At 42.2% G+C, this 15455-nt stretch overlaps 1 long non-coding RNA gene across 1 annotated transcript; it reads left to right on the top strand.

Moving 5' to 3' along the window:
- Positions 1-9814: 9814 nt before the first annotated feature.
- LOC134462683 (uncharacterized) lies at positions 9815-12696 on the top strand. The gene is made up of 5 exons (XR_010037560.1): positions 9815-9873; positions 10084-10179; positions 10519-10583; positions 10793-10939; positions 12319-12696. It is a non-coding gene; the product is annotated as an uncharacterized LOC134462683 (long non-coding RNA).
- Positions 12697-15455: the final 2759 nt, after the last annotated feature.

The following is a 15455-nucleotide window of genomic DNA, read 5'->3' as shown; positions in this document are numbered from 1 at the left end:
CAGCTCCAGGCCAAAAAATTAGGATATCAAGTTGATTTATTTCCAGTCAAAGAGATTCTTAACCAAGTATTGAACATTGACATGTCATTTAGAAAGTACCAAATTTCCTCTGATTTGACGTAACCTGAACCTTTTATTTTTTATTTCTTTTGAAGAAAATTATGATTTCACTTCAATTCATGGTTGTGCTGATCTGGATATATATGTATAAATGTATATATACAATATATGTAAGAATAAACACATGGGATATTGGAATAGTTCAAAATGTGGGAAATTAATCTATAATCCATAAAAAGCTTATCATTATTGATGGAATTATGGAAATAAATGAGCTTTTTCTAATTGTATGGCCTGGAGCTGTATTGCCCTCTCACAAGTCTAACATGCGGGCAAAAGGGGGTATCCCCCCAAAAAATATTAAATAACTAATCTAAGAACTTCTAACTAAACTCCCCACTACACTTTCGCCTTTTATTAAAATCTTCTCAGCTCTGATTGATAGCTACTAAACGTCTTAGAACCCTGATCGATTAAGTCTAATCACTTAATTATTCCCGCCCTGACACCTCCCCCCAATTAAAACCCATCCCAAAACTGACTGGCACACTGACAGAATTCTAGAAGACACACGAGGGAGTGGGAAACAACATTCACACACCGATACAAACGCACATCCACACACATACAGACACAGACAGAGTATGGGGAACATACAGTCCATGACATATGGGGAAACACACAGTCCACATTATATTATATTATATTATAATATATTATATTATTAGTAGTATAGTAGTATTAGTAGTATATTAGAGCATTCCACAATGATCTGGGACCAGATTCAGAAGGCAAAGAGGGAGAAGACTGACCTGCACGTCATCTGGCTTGACCTTGCTAACGGATCAACTACGCCATGGACTTCTTTCACATACCCACCAGTGTCAAGTCCCTGGTAGCAGAGTATTTCAACAACCTGCAGATGTGCTTCTCCATACAAGACTTCACTACTAGGTGGCAACGGCTTGAAGTCGGAATCGCAATGGGATGTGCAATTTCTCCCATACTATTTGTAGCAGCATTTGAGATCATTCTCATTGGTGCAAGACAAATGGTTGAAGGGATCAAACTGCCAAATGGTCAGAGGCTTCCCCGACTAAGGAGCTACATGGACGATGTCACCTCCCTCTTTCAGACAGCAGCATGTACAGAAAGACTGCTGAGGAGGATAGATAAGCTGGTGTCATAGGCCCGAATGAAGATCCAGCCCTCCAAGTCTCGCAGCCTGTCACTTAGGAAAGGAGTTCGGAACGACTGCACCACCTTTCTTGTCGGAGGGGAGAAGATACCACTACTTGCCGAGCAACTCATCAGAAGCCTGGGGAGGCAGTACACTGCAGAGCTATCTGATAAGTAGATGGGGAAAACCGTCATGAAACAGCTATGTGACGGCCTGGCAAGGATCGACCAAAGCCATCTCCCTGGGAAGTATAAGGTTTGGTGCTACCAGTTTACACTCTACCAGAGGGTAATGTGGCACCTGAAAATGAGCGAGATCCCCTCATCAACCATGACCAAGATGGATGGGAAAGCCAACTCATTCATCTGAAAATAGTTGGGGTAGCCACGTTGCCTAAGCCTCTTCGGAAGAAACATGCTGCAACTACCACTGAAGTCACTATAGCTGGGCTACATGATAGAGAAGGCCAGGTTGGTCCTTGAGCTTCGGGAGTCCACAGATGAGTCAGTCAGGAAAGCTAACGCCAGGGTCCTGACTGGCCGCAAGTGGATCGCCCAGACCGAGGTCGACCAAGCTGTAAGCCGGCTGCAGCAAAAGGAAATCATGGGCAGAGTGCAGGTAGGAAGAGGGCCTAGGATGGGGAGATACACCACAATTCTGGTGGAAGGCCCACTGCAAGGAAAGGAAGGGGATGGTGGTGGCGGAGGTGACGAGGATGGAGAAAGACCGCTACAAGATCAAGGCTGTGTCTCAGGGACGGCAGGGAAGCTGGAGAACCTGGGAGGGAATCTCAAACAGGAACATCAGTTGTTCAGACTTGAGGAAAAGATCCTACAGGCAAGACTCAGCTTCCTTATACACTCAACCTATGACACTCTTCCCTGTCCTCGGAAGCTCCACCAGTGGTTTGGAAATGAGGAATGTTGCACATTCTGCAATGCTCCCAATATAAGCCTCCAGCATATCTTGTCAGGCTGCAAAATTCTGCTACCACAAGGCAGCTATAGATGGCGCCACGACCAGGTCTTGAGAAAGCAGCTGAAGTGCTGGGGAAGTGCAGACACTATTGCCGACAGATGACCCCACCATCTTTGACTCGGAAGGAGGGATCAGAAGCATCAGGCAAAAAAACAGCAAGGCCCTTCACTCCCAACCAGGAGTGGAGCATGAAGGTTGACTTGGACAGGAAGCTTCTGTTTCCCACAGGGATTACCACCACATCTCTCCGGCCGCACATAGTGGCGTGGTACGCAAAGGCAAGAGTGGCGGCGCTAATTGAGCTCACCGTGTAAATGGAGGAAGGGATCGACGCTGCCTTCGAGCGAAAAAAGGCCAGGTACTCTGAGCTGGCAGCTGAGTGCCTGGAGGTGGGCTGGAAGACTACCATCTACCCAGTGGAGGTCGGATGCCGAGGCTTCATGGGGATGTCGACCATACGCCTCATAAAGGACGTGGGAGTCACCGGTGGGATTCTTAAGAAGGCAACAAAAGGAACAGGCAGAGGAGGCGGAGAAAGGGAGCTTTTGGCTCTGGCTGCGGAGGAAGGACAGAAGCTAGGGGAAGAACACCTAACTGCCAGACAGCAGCCGCAGGGACCAACACCCATCAGCTGCATGGGGTGACAGGGAGACGTCCCTGTCACTGCTCCGCCACCAGGAGACGTTCCAGAATTAAAGGAGCGAAACGTTGTTGATTGGTGGTTACTGGCTAATGACGCTGCAGCTGAAATTCCTTCTCCCTAAAGTCCTGACAAAGACACTGACGAAGGCAACAGCAGAAACGTGTGTCTACACTTCTGCTGCTATGTAAATAAAAAATAAAAAAGAAGAAAAGAAGAACCCGAGTGCGATCCACTTTTTCACCTTCTCCCTAAAGTCCACCAACCTCCTCCAACAGCTCCTCAAGCAAGCCTTTCCCTTCAACTGCCTCGCACATTCGAGACCCTTCACTCATTACTGTTGCCGCTGCTGCAACCAACACACCCTAGCACAGCGGCTATTCAATTGGGGAGACACACTCAACATCTCCACTGATGTTGCGTGACCCCAGCAACCAACACACCCAAGCACTGCTGCTCGGGACGGGGATAAAGTGTGTGTGTGTGTGTGTGTGTGTGTGTGTGTGTGTGTGTGTGTGTGTGTGTGTGTGTGTGTGTGTGTGTGTGTGTGTGTGTGTGTGTGTGTGTGCGCGCAAGAGAGAGACAGGAAGTGTGTATGTGACTGTGTGAGTGTGTAGGAGAGAGAGAGGGAGAGAGAGAGAGGTGTGTGTGTGTGGGTGGATTGTCCAATACACTTTACTTGTACAAGTAGAATGTAACTTGGGGAGGAATATTAACCCTATCATACTCTGTACACTGCCTGTTTTATGGTAATTTAACCCATTGTCTTCAAGCACCTTAACAGAATATTTTTTTTCTACCTTGATTACCGTGCAATACGTCTCTTTTCTCTTACTTCTACATCACAGCACCGGATCATGTGTATCTGTCAACACTCCTTTCTGGTCATGTTTCTCTTGTCTACCTCAACTCACAACTCTCTAATGGTGTTTACCATTAAATAACACTCACACAATAAGAGTAGAACTGTCTGTCGTATCTGTGCATGACGACTTTGTATGTTAACCCATGCTCTACAATGCCCTGTGTTAGTGTTAGGAGGTGGTTTTGGTTTGGGTACAATTTCGCCATATTCCTTGCTTGTTTCGCTGCTGTTGACTCCTCCAGCACAAGCCGTCTGGCTCTGCCACCTGCTGGCTCTAAGCACTCCCAGGCAAGACTGTTCTCCATCGTTGTTCTGCAGTCGTGGATCGGTCTCCAGTGGCAGCAAGTCTAAAGCACATCTCTTTCAGTCTTCAAGAAGTACCTCTTTCGTGTTTTATGCATTTTGTTTCCTTATTTCTTGTTTTTATCTTTACTTTTTATTTCATTTTCACCTATCATGCCTTATGCTATCATTTTTATTTCAAGTTATTTTATTTTACATCATTTTTCTCTTACTTTACTGTACAGCACATTGAATTGCATTTATGCATGAAATGCACTATACAAGTAAAACTGACTTGTCTTGCCTTGCCTAGGCCTATCTACTGTAGCCTACCACACAAATGCTTGAGCTGCCCTAGTGCCAGGCCAGACTCTTTGACATGGTGTGTGTAGTACTACTCTACTTTACTTTTTAAAATGGCAAAAAAAACACTTAATCTGCACTTGTTCTGTATATTTCCTGTGCACCTGGTATCTGCTAGTGATGTTGGCTATGATTATGTTCTCGATTGTAAGTCGCTTTGGTTAAAAAGTGTCTGCCAAATGTAATGTAGGCCTAATGTAATGTTGGCAAAAGTGAAACAGCAGAGACATTGCTTTACTGACAGGTTATGGTTAGGGAAGGTTTTTATTTGGTCAGGGCACAGCCGAGCATTTCTGTGTTAAGCTACAGAAATTCACCATGGCTGTGGGAAAACTATAAGCCTCGTGTGAACGTTGTCAGGTGACAAGACTGCTTTTCTGAGACGTTGTGGACGTTGTGTTAACGTGCAAAGTCGCTGCACCAACACGTGGAATGCACTACCATTTAATAACATATCTTTTCTTGATGCCACACACACACACACACACACACACACACACACACACACACACACACACACACACACACACACACACACACACACACAGACAGATAAATAAAAGATTTATTTTTACTGACAAATATCCTTGTCTTCCTCAAAAAATAAAGAGGAGGAAACTGTGGCACTCCGGTTGCAATATTTTCCCCCTATTTTTCTGATCCTTGTGTCCTTGTTAAGTCGCCTGAATTTGGCGTTTGCATCCAACATTAGTGGAGTTGGCGACACATACCGGTATGCATAACATGTCTACCGCAGATGAATTTTTCAATATTGCGCCTCTGGCATGCTTGTGGGGGACCTAGGATACAGCTATATCTAGCCTGTGGGGGCACTAGGATACAGCTATATCTAGCCTGTGGGGGCCCTAGGCTGCAGCCATATCTAGCCTGTGTGTGTGTGTGTGGGGGGGGGGACCCTAGGCTGCAGCCATATCTAGCCTGTGGGGGTCCTAGGCTGCAGCCATATCTAGCCTGTGGTGGGGGCCCTAGGCTGCAGCCATATCTAGCCTGTGGGGGTCCTAGGCTGCAGCCATATCTAGCCAGTGGGGGTCCTAGGCTGCAGCCATATCTAGCCTGTGGTGGGGGCCCTAGGCTGCAGCCATATCTAGCGTTTTGGGGGGGGGGGGTAGGCTGCAGCCATATCTAGCCTGTGGGGGCCCTACGCTGCAGCCATATCTAGCCTGTGGGGGCCCTAGGCTGCAGCCATATCTAGCCTGTGGGGGCCCTACACTGCAGCCATAGCCTGTGAGGGAACCTAGGCTACAGCCATATTTAGCCTGTGAGGGCCCTAGGCTGCAGCCATATCTAGCCTGTGGGGGCCCTAGGCTGCAGCCATATCTACCCTGTGAGGGAATCTAGGCTACAGCCATATCTAGCCTGTGAGGGCCCTACACTGTAAAAAATATCCGTAGATTTCACGGTGGAAAACTGTGAAAATGCAACAGTCTACAACCGTAAATCAAAAAAAGGTAGAAAACAGTTTTTGAAACGGTAGAACACTGTAAACGAATATACCACACTGAACTGTATAAATTACAGATTTTTTCCGTAAAAAGTACAACATTTATCCTTCGAAAAGTCACAAGACAGTTTATAGCTTATATCCGTAGATTTCACGGTGGAAAACTGTGAAAATGCAACAGTCTAAACTTGTAAATCGAAAAAAAGGTAGAAAACAGTTTTTGAAACGGTAGAACACTGTAAACGAATATACCACACTGAAATGTATAAATTACAGATTTTTTCCGTAAAAAAAATGCAACAGTCTAAACCTGTAAATCGAAAAAAGGTAGAAAACAGTTCTTGAAACGGTAGAACACTGCAAACGAATATACCAAACTGAACTGTATAAATTACAGATTTTTTCTGTAAAAAAATGCAACAGTCTAAACCTGTAAATCGAAAAAAGGTAGAAAACAGTTTTTGAAACGGTAGAACACTGTAAACGAATATACCACACTGAAATGTATAAATTACAGATTTTTTTCTGTAAAAAAAATGCAACAGTCTAAACCTGTAAATCAAAAAAAGGTAGAAAACAGTTCTTGAAACGGTAGAACACTGTAAATGAATATACCACACTGGACTGTATAAATTACAGATTTTTTCCGCAAAAAAATGCAACAGTCTAAACCTGTAAATCGAAAAAAGGTAGAAAACAGTTTTTGAAACGGTAGAACACTGTAAAAGAATATACCACACCTTCCATAATAAATACAACATTTATCCTTCAAAAAGTCACAAGACCTATAAACTTTAGTTTACAGCTTCTATCCGTAGATTTCACAGTGGAAAACTGTGAAACTACAACAGTCCAAACCTTTAAATTAAAAAATGGTTTTACAGTTTTTGAAACGGGAGAACATTGTAAAAGAATATATCACCATTAACAGTATAGATAACAGTTTTCTTCCATTCTAAATTCAAAATTTACCCTTTAAAAAGTCAATAGCAAAAAAATATCCGTAAGCCTAGTTTTCAGTGGAAAACTGTGAAACTGCAACAGTTCAAACAGTAAATCGAAGAAAGGTTGAACACAGTTTTTGACACGGTAGAACACTGTAAAAGAATAAACCACACTGGGTCGTATACAAAATGTATCATTCAAAAAGCCATAAGACATAACCTATAGTTTATAGCGTATATCCGTAGATTTCACAGTGGAAGACAGAAACTGTAACAGTCCAAAACTGTAAATTGAAAATGCCGGTGGCGGGTGGGGCTAGTTTATTAGGTTAGTTTTCTTCCATAATAAATTCACCCTTTAAAAGGTCAATAGCAAAAAATGTAGGCATAGATTTCAATGGAAAACTGTATAAATTACAGTTTTCTTCCATCATACCATATACAGTATGTTGAAATGCTATGGGGAAGGGCACCCAGACCCCCACAACAATTAAGTGTCCCGTATTTTTTCACTGATAGTTGACACTGTTATTAACATAGGCCTATATTATTATTTCCACTTGCTGCCAGTTAGACTCACAATCAGTTCTTTTAAAGCACAAAAGACTGGTTTCACAGAAATTATTGACTGGGAATTACATTGTGATGCAAGTCCAGTGATGTTTGAACCCTTTAATCTTTCCTCCCTGATGTAGGCTTTCCAAGCTGGAAGTAGGCCTAGGCTGGCCTAAGTTGCTGTAACAAATTTGAATCACTGATGAAAAAAATACAATTTAGCATATAGGACAGGAAAGTTGTGAGTAAAATGTCTGCTTCAAGCAAATGTATGTCACTGAAACTGGGATTAGAATGTTGGGATTAGAAAATTGGAAGGAATAAAATATGTGGACATGTCTGCAGTGAGAAGACATTTTCTAACCATTTCCGGCGCTTCCTGTTAACGGACCTGTTGCAAAGAATGTCCATAACGTTCTTTGCCTGTTGTAAGCATGGACAAAGAGCATGACTGTGCTCTGCCTACAATTCGATTGTTAACACCTTGGAGTGCAACAAATGGTAAGTTATGACAGCAAACTGTTGTTTTAATAGTTTTGTAAATATGTTGTGTGGAATATGATGATAAAAAACCCTAGATTTAACTTCTAAAGAAATCTTTATTAAATGTGTGAAATTTGCTATTGATCATTAACAATGCTATGTAGCTGAATTCTCAAGTCATTTAGCCCTTTGGTAAGCTCCAGCAGTAGCTAGGCCTACTGCAGTGTACTTTGTGTGACACATTCCTATTTTACTTATCTGTGTTTAAATTAGCCATACTATGGCTATTAATTTCAATTGTTTAGAATATCTCGAAAAAGTAGCCTAAAGGAAAAATATATTTAAGTTCAGTGTGTTGCACACAGTAAGAAATACTGGCATTGATGCCTAGCTCCGCCTCCTTCACGTGCAGTTTAGTTCAGTTTTAGATGGAGCACAGAGCACATGATCAGCTCTGCTGCTACAGTTAAATTACTAATAGCTACTTCAGGTTGTCTGAATCACAGCCTCAAGATAATAACATGTGAGGAGTTGTGTGCATGCATTTCAACCAATACAAGTAAGTTTTGTTAAGTGTCAAGATAGTTAGTTAGTAGATCATTTTCAGAGTTTGTATGTTGTAGAGTTGATGTGCAACTATTGTTAAATTAGGTTTCTAATCGCGATTAGCATGCTAAGCGGGAAATTAGCATTGTAGGTTTATGTGAGGAGTTGTGTGCATGCATTTCAACCAATACAAGTAAGTGTTGTTAAGTGTCAAGATAGTTAGTTAGTAGATCGTTTTCAGAGTTGGTATGTTGTGGTGTTGATGTGCAACTATTGTTAGATTAGCACGCTAATCGCGATTAGCGTGCTAATCGCGATTAGCATGCTAAGCGGGAAATTAGCATTGTAGGTTTATTGTATAGGAAAACTGCAAATTATGCTAATTCAGGTATGTTTAAATATTCGAAGCAGTGCTAAGTAGTAATGCTTAGAAGAGTTATTATTTCAGTCAGTGTATATTTGCACACAACTGAAGCTCTTGCACATGTAGGCCTAACTGAAGTGTGAAGTTTAATAAAGAAACTAAAAGGAGACAATTGCTTCATGGTGTTCTAACACGCCCCCCATACAACACAACATCCCATCAGATCCGAACCAGCACAATGTCCTTTAGTGGTCCTCACCAACACACACAATTTATGTCTTATCTATGCATAATATCGGTATCATGTAGCCTGTATTTTGTGCACATTTTGCAGTCTTACAAACAGGGCTCTAAATTAACACCAGATAACTGGCCAAATGCTGGTGAAATTTCAGTTTGGTTGGTTGAACAGATCAACGTACCAACCACTTTGACCCATTATAGTGTGTGGTTGGCTATAACATCAATATCTACCAACAATAGGAGTTAAGAAAAGCTTTCAACCTGGATTCAAGCCTTGGGTTTTTATTGTTTGCTATCATACACAAATGGGCCAAAAATATTTAGTAGGACCAAATACATGGTGTGCTGTTTTCCAGTGACTGCCTGCAATGTTATAATTTCTTGTTCCGTCTCACTCTTATTTTTGCTGTTAGGGTGTTGGTGAAGGGGCAAAATACATTAGGCTAAATCACTGATCCCACGCTGCAGGTTTTCCTAAATCAAGGTATGAATTGTGTTGATAGTCAAATGTTCACTGGTTATTATTCTGATTGTATTGTAATATTCTAATCACCTTCTGGTGGGACAGAAACTGTGTGATCATTCTGGTACAAAAATCAACAATGATTAGTTTGATGTGGTGAATCTTGCTGAAGATAATGGTGAGCGTGAAAAATATGTGCTTACCTATTCCTTATCTTTTGATGTGCAAGTTTTGACTTCAACATTACTTCAGCTTTTTCACAGATTAGGCAAGATTTTTGAGGAATCACTATTTTGTCAATTGTATCAAAATGCCTGTTTACCTATTGCTTTTTGCCTCCATCCTCCTCCTGTTTGTCTCTGTATAAGACCTCATGTCTCACCAATATCCTACCTTGTTGTAACAGGATAAGAGCGCCAAGCAGGCCTCCAGGCCCACCATGTTGGTAAGGCATTCATTTTTTTAATTCCATTAAGACAATGCAAGTCAACTAGAGGTTGCTAGATGAATCCAGAGTTGGCTAGCATATGAGCAGAATATTGTGAATGAATGGTTTCAACTAAAATGCATGGTATGAGCATTGTCAGTATTATTGTAATTTCAGTCTAGTCTTTGTGATGTTAACCTGTACATGTTCATGTGTGGACTACCAAAGGTTAGGCCAACACAGGTTACGACCACTAAGTGGGATTGAGTACCCTCTGCCAGCGATGGTCAACGGAAGACTCAAGATAAGAAGCTGCTATCAAAGGTATTATATAAACGTTCTTTGCAGTTTGTGTTCACTCTCATTTGATCGATCTATTACTACAAGGAATCTTTGTCTCTCCTCTTGTTGGTTGGTTTGTGGGGTTGTCTGTTCCACAAATAGTTCTCAAACCACTGATCTATCATTACAAGGGCGTGATCTTAATGGTATGGGTGTGCACAATGACCTGTTTTATGTTAATGGGGTAAGAAAAAAGAATCTGAATCTATACAACCCTTTGTTACCTTTTGTCACTTTGTTGTTGGGAGCACTCTCACCATAATGCACCACAGGCAAACTGTAACCTCAATGTGTTAACTTGCCTATTCCCTTTCGTATCAGGCCGAGCCACAACGTCCAACTCACCCCGGCAGGCTTGTCAGCTGACCCATCAGTTCCTTCCCAAGGTGAGACAGGGTAGCTTTGTGTAAGTGTGCTGGTTAATATTACACTGTTCAAACAATGTGTGTGTGAAATTGACGCCATTTGTGTGTGGCCACCTTCACCTGTTTCTTTCCCTGCCGCTGAACAACTGTGTGTACATGAGTGCCAGCATGTGTGTGAGGGTTATCATATTTGTGTGTGTGACCACCTTTTCTATCTGTGTGTTTGTAAGGCTATGCGTGGCCACAGCCTTCATCCTCGACAATGAACTTTACGACCTGGGCGCAGGCGACGAGGCATGATGGAGCAGTTACAGAAGTACAGGAGCTCAGCGCAGTTTGAGATGATCAAGATGCTGCAGAAGAGCAGTGTACAGCAGGTATAGGAGGCACACACACACACACATGCATACACTGAACACTGACACTGAAACAATGTATGGAAAAAAGTCCATCATGATTCTGTGAAATCAGCCTGCCCAGTCAGGAAGCAGTAGGGCCCTATGATTTCCACGATACTGAAAACACGGATGGAATCACGGAATGTAGACATTAAAACGGAATGTGGTTATGAACGCGGAATTGCGCAGAATTTGCACATTTCTTATGATTCAGAATAACACAATTTTAGAGCATGTTTTAGTTATTAACTGTCATTTCTACTTGTTGCTTACTGTACTTACAGTCAGAGTTGTTTTATAGCTTGACAGGCTAATTACACAGGTATGATTTGACTGGGAATTGAAGTATAGGCCAAAACTTCTCACTCAAAGTTCTCTGCATTTTCATGGCTATTTACAGTACATTGTAGATTTTCGGTGGCCATCAAAAGTGTACACAAGCAAAAATAGAATGATGTGCTTGACAAAAAAATATAAATTCTAGCAGTTTATCCAGCGGATGTCAACGCAGCACAACTGACAGCCCCACAAGCTTTTTTTTATATTTCCAAGTAAAAACATCCAGTCTCTCAAGGCATTAAAAAGTCATTCAATAACTTAATAACTCACTAGATATGGAGTCACTTCGTCTAAAGCCAGTTACTTGGATATGTCACCTGTGTTGGAGGGAATCTGTGGCAGCTTTTTTCACTTCCACTTTTACTTTTTATACCACTGTTTTTATAGCACCTAAATAACCAGCCATATAAGACCAAGTGACCTATCATTTATCAGATCAAGAAAGTCTTGCTTGCATTTGTAAATGCAAAAGGTTTAAACGTTTATAATTCTAATTAGCATAGCATGGTAATTAGCGAGTTATTGGATGGTTTTTGTGTTCAATTAAGATCAACTTGACTGACGAGATATTTTTGTTACTTGAAAGTACACTAAATGTTTGGGGCCATCAGTTGTGCCATGTTGATGTCAGGTGGATAAATAGCGAACATCCCTGTTGCACAACTTCTAGAATTAACATTCTTGTTAAACACATAATTCTGTAAGTGTTCATGCACAGTTTGATTCCTTCCACAAAAATGTACAATGAACTGTGTATGGCAATGTAAATAATGGGAATGCATTGAATGAGGTGTGTCAAAACTGTTTGCCTATAGTCTAGTGTATGTTGTGGTGTATTCATGTTAACTTAATTTGTTTTGAGCAGTGTACTGTAGTTCTCATCTTCAGGTTCCACCACAGCAGTGTTTTTCAACTGATAGACTATGCACCGGCTGAAGTGGTGGCAATTTCGTGTAACATTTTTTTTTCTATTGGTACTCATTTGATATAATGGCTTAATGTTGTCCTCTTTCTCACAGCTCTGTGCTTGCACTGATGCTCCTGATTCACGCTGTGGAACCAGCAGAGGTTGAGGCAGCATTCCTTCTTCGTATACCTATACTTCAAGGCAGGTTGGATTATTGATGACCAGTACAGCCCCCTTTTTGATTTTGCATGCCAAAGAAAGGCACCACTTTTGACCCCTTTTGATGGCTTGCGGACTTAAGGGAATTTTCTTTTCAGAAGGCCTGTTGAAATCTTTGGATTTTTGCCCGATGTTCCATGTGTTAAGTAATTTCAATCATATTATTTAACGAGAACAAGAACATTTTGTACAAAATACTCCAAAATGGTTAACGAACATCAGGCAACAACCAACATGTTAACTGATGGGAGCACAGAGTTGTTAACTAGAACTACAGGAATAAACAATTATATGGGAAACGCTATTTGTGTGGTTTATTGAGATTTAGTTATTTGTTTTTGTGAAGATTTAAATATTTATTGGGGTTATTTTTAAGTTGAATGTTAAAAAAAATGTGTTAAATGTGTTTGAAACAAAGCCTAACAGTGACATCAAAATTCTAAACTCTGGCAACTCAGTTGCCAATTTTTCACAGTTAAAATAAGGTTCTTTCACTGTATTTATTATGGTCAACTTCTGTAGCCAAGTGGTATATTTGTACTGTATTTTAAAAGTAAAAAAGCTTGGGTACTAGCTTTTCAGCGTTAAATATACAGAAAAAATCTGGTAACTCAGCTGGCAGATTTTCACCGTTAAAATAACGGGCTTCCTTTCACCGTAAAATTTACGGAGAAATTCTGGCAACTCAGCTGCCAGATTTTCACCGTTAAAATAACGGGCTTCCTTTCACCGTAAAATTTACGGAGAAATTCTGGCAACTCAGCTGCCAGATTTTCACCGTTAAAATAAAGGGCTTCCTTTCACCGTAAAATTTACGGAGAAATTCTGGCAACTCAGCTGCCAGATTTTCACCGTTAAAATAACGGGCTTCCTTTCACCGTAAAATTTACGGAGAAATTCTGGCAACTCAGCTGCCAGATTTTCACCGTTAAAATAACGGACTTCCTTTCACCGTAAAATTTACGGAGAAATTCTGGCAACTCAGCTGCCAGATTTTCACCGTTAAAATAACGGACTTCCTTTCACCGTAAAATTTACGGAGAAATTCTGGCAACTCAGCTGCCAGATTTTCACCGTTAAAATAACGGACTTCCTTTCACCGTAAAATTTACGGAGAAATTCTGGCAAGTCAGCTGCCAGATTTTCACCGTTAAAATAATGAACGTCCCTTTGCCGTAAAATTTACGGAGAAATTCTGGCAACTCAGCTGCCAAATTTTCACCGCAAAATTTACGGTGGAAAAATGGCAACTCAGCTGCCAGATTTTCACCGTAAAATCAACGGATTATTTTTTACAGTGTAGGCTGCAGCCATATCTAGCCTGTGGGGGCCCTAGGCTGCAGCCATATCTACCCTGTGGGGGCCCTAAGGCTGCAGCCATACCTAGCGCAAATCGCCCTCCCCTGGACAGAAGACAACACTGCCACTAACCCTGACTAGACATCAAGCAGGGAAGATGTATCATAAGAAGACACCCACTGCCACTACCATTAACCTAAAATAAACACCACTGCACCATAAGAACACACCCACTGCCACAACTAGAGATGCACCGGATCCTGATTTTTAGGATCCTGCCGGATACCGGATCCACTGCTTAAGATCCTGCCGGATCCGGAACCGGATACCGGATCCTACGAAAGGGTTGAAACACATAGCCTACTCACACATGTGGGCCCTTTTTTATCACGTTGGCTCAAACTATTTTGACTGAAAAGCCTCGGCTACCGGATCCTGGATCCTGGAACCGGATCCGGATCCTGTGAAAAACCCTATTATCCTGCCGGATCCGGAACCGGATCTTGAATCCTGTGCATCTCTAGCCACAACCATTAACCCAAAACATGCATAAAACAGTGAAGACCTAGGGGAACATACCATATATCCCTCCTAGACCAGACTAAACCTAAAACAGTGGAGACAAAGGGTACATATTGATATCCCACCTAGCCCAGACTAAACACCAAACGGTGAAGACTAAGGGTACACACCAATATCCCTCCTCCGCTTGCTTCCTGCAGCCTCAAGCCTCAAGCCTCAGCCTCATTGAAGAACATCTCAAACCATGAAAACATTCTGTACTGAGGAGTAGACTATGCTGTTATTTCTGACGGCAAAGGTGGCAACTGGAGGAAGGATACTGAGATGGCTTTGTACCCTGCTCCAGAGATGAATAAAGGGTTTATTGTTACTGATGAATATCCTTGTCTCCCTGTAAGTCACCTGCATTCAACATAAGTGCAGTTCCATAAGTGCAGGCGACACTACATGCAGCCCTTGAAGGTGGCGTTCATTGAATCGCTGTTAAAAAACAAAAGCTATACAGGCCATAGAAGCCGTCAGGACGATGTTGTCGATACACAGACTGAAATGTTTCTAATGACGCTGTCTTGTAAATAACACANAAGGGGGTGCTCACAGACATCATAAACCAACCCTGCCGTCTAATAGTAGAGATGATAAAAAACCCGGAGGATCCGGTTGGAGAGCCGGGTAAAGACCTCATCCGAACAGACCGGATGGCTGTCGTGCATTGATCCGCCAAAGGCGGGTCAGACGGCATTGCATTAATATGTCAACAAAATGGCAGTTACAGCGCGAGAAATTGTGAAACCGGAATATATCCTCTTTAGTTGACTACAACAGCCATTCTCTAATCTCCCTAGTAGGCTATGCTGTTCAGTCACGAACACTCACTGAGTAAAACTGAACCAATTCCCGCCTCGTCATTCATCGAGCCTGTTTGACCCGTCCAGCCTATGTTGTGGCCAATTGAGTGTTTGAGTCGCGGATCCCCGCTCCCTATGCGTGTGCTTCTGACTCTGTTGAGGTCTACATTTTAATGTTAATAGTGCTCTGCCAACGCTTTAACATCTCAGTCTGTAGGCTACTCTTAGGGAAAGTATAGTCTACAGACGTGACTCGATCACTCACTGCGTTACAGCGTAGGCTACAGTCTTTAAAGCCACTGCTGCCGTCACTCCCCTCGTCCGAGTCACTCAGCAGCGGCGCCCTCGGCGACTCGGTGAG

Source organism: Engraulis encrasicolus, chromosome 2 (assembly GCF_034702125.1).
Source record: "Engraulis encrasicolus isolate BLACKSEA-1 chromosome 2, IST_EnEncr_1.0, whole genome shotgun sequence".
In the NCBI taxonomy this organism is placed as follows: domain Eukaryota; kingdom Metazoa; phylum Chordata; class Actinopteri; order Clupeiformes; family Engraulidae; genus Engraulis; species Engraulis encrasicolus.
The sequence above is the reverse complement of the archived record's forward strand: the minus strand, read 5'-3'. Positions and strand labels throughout refer to the sequence as shown.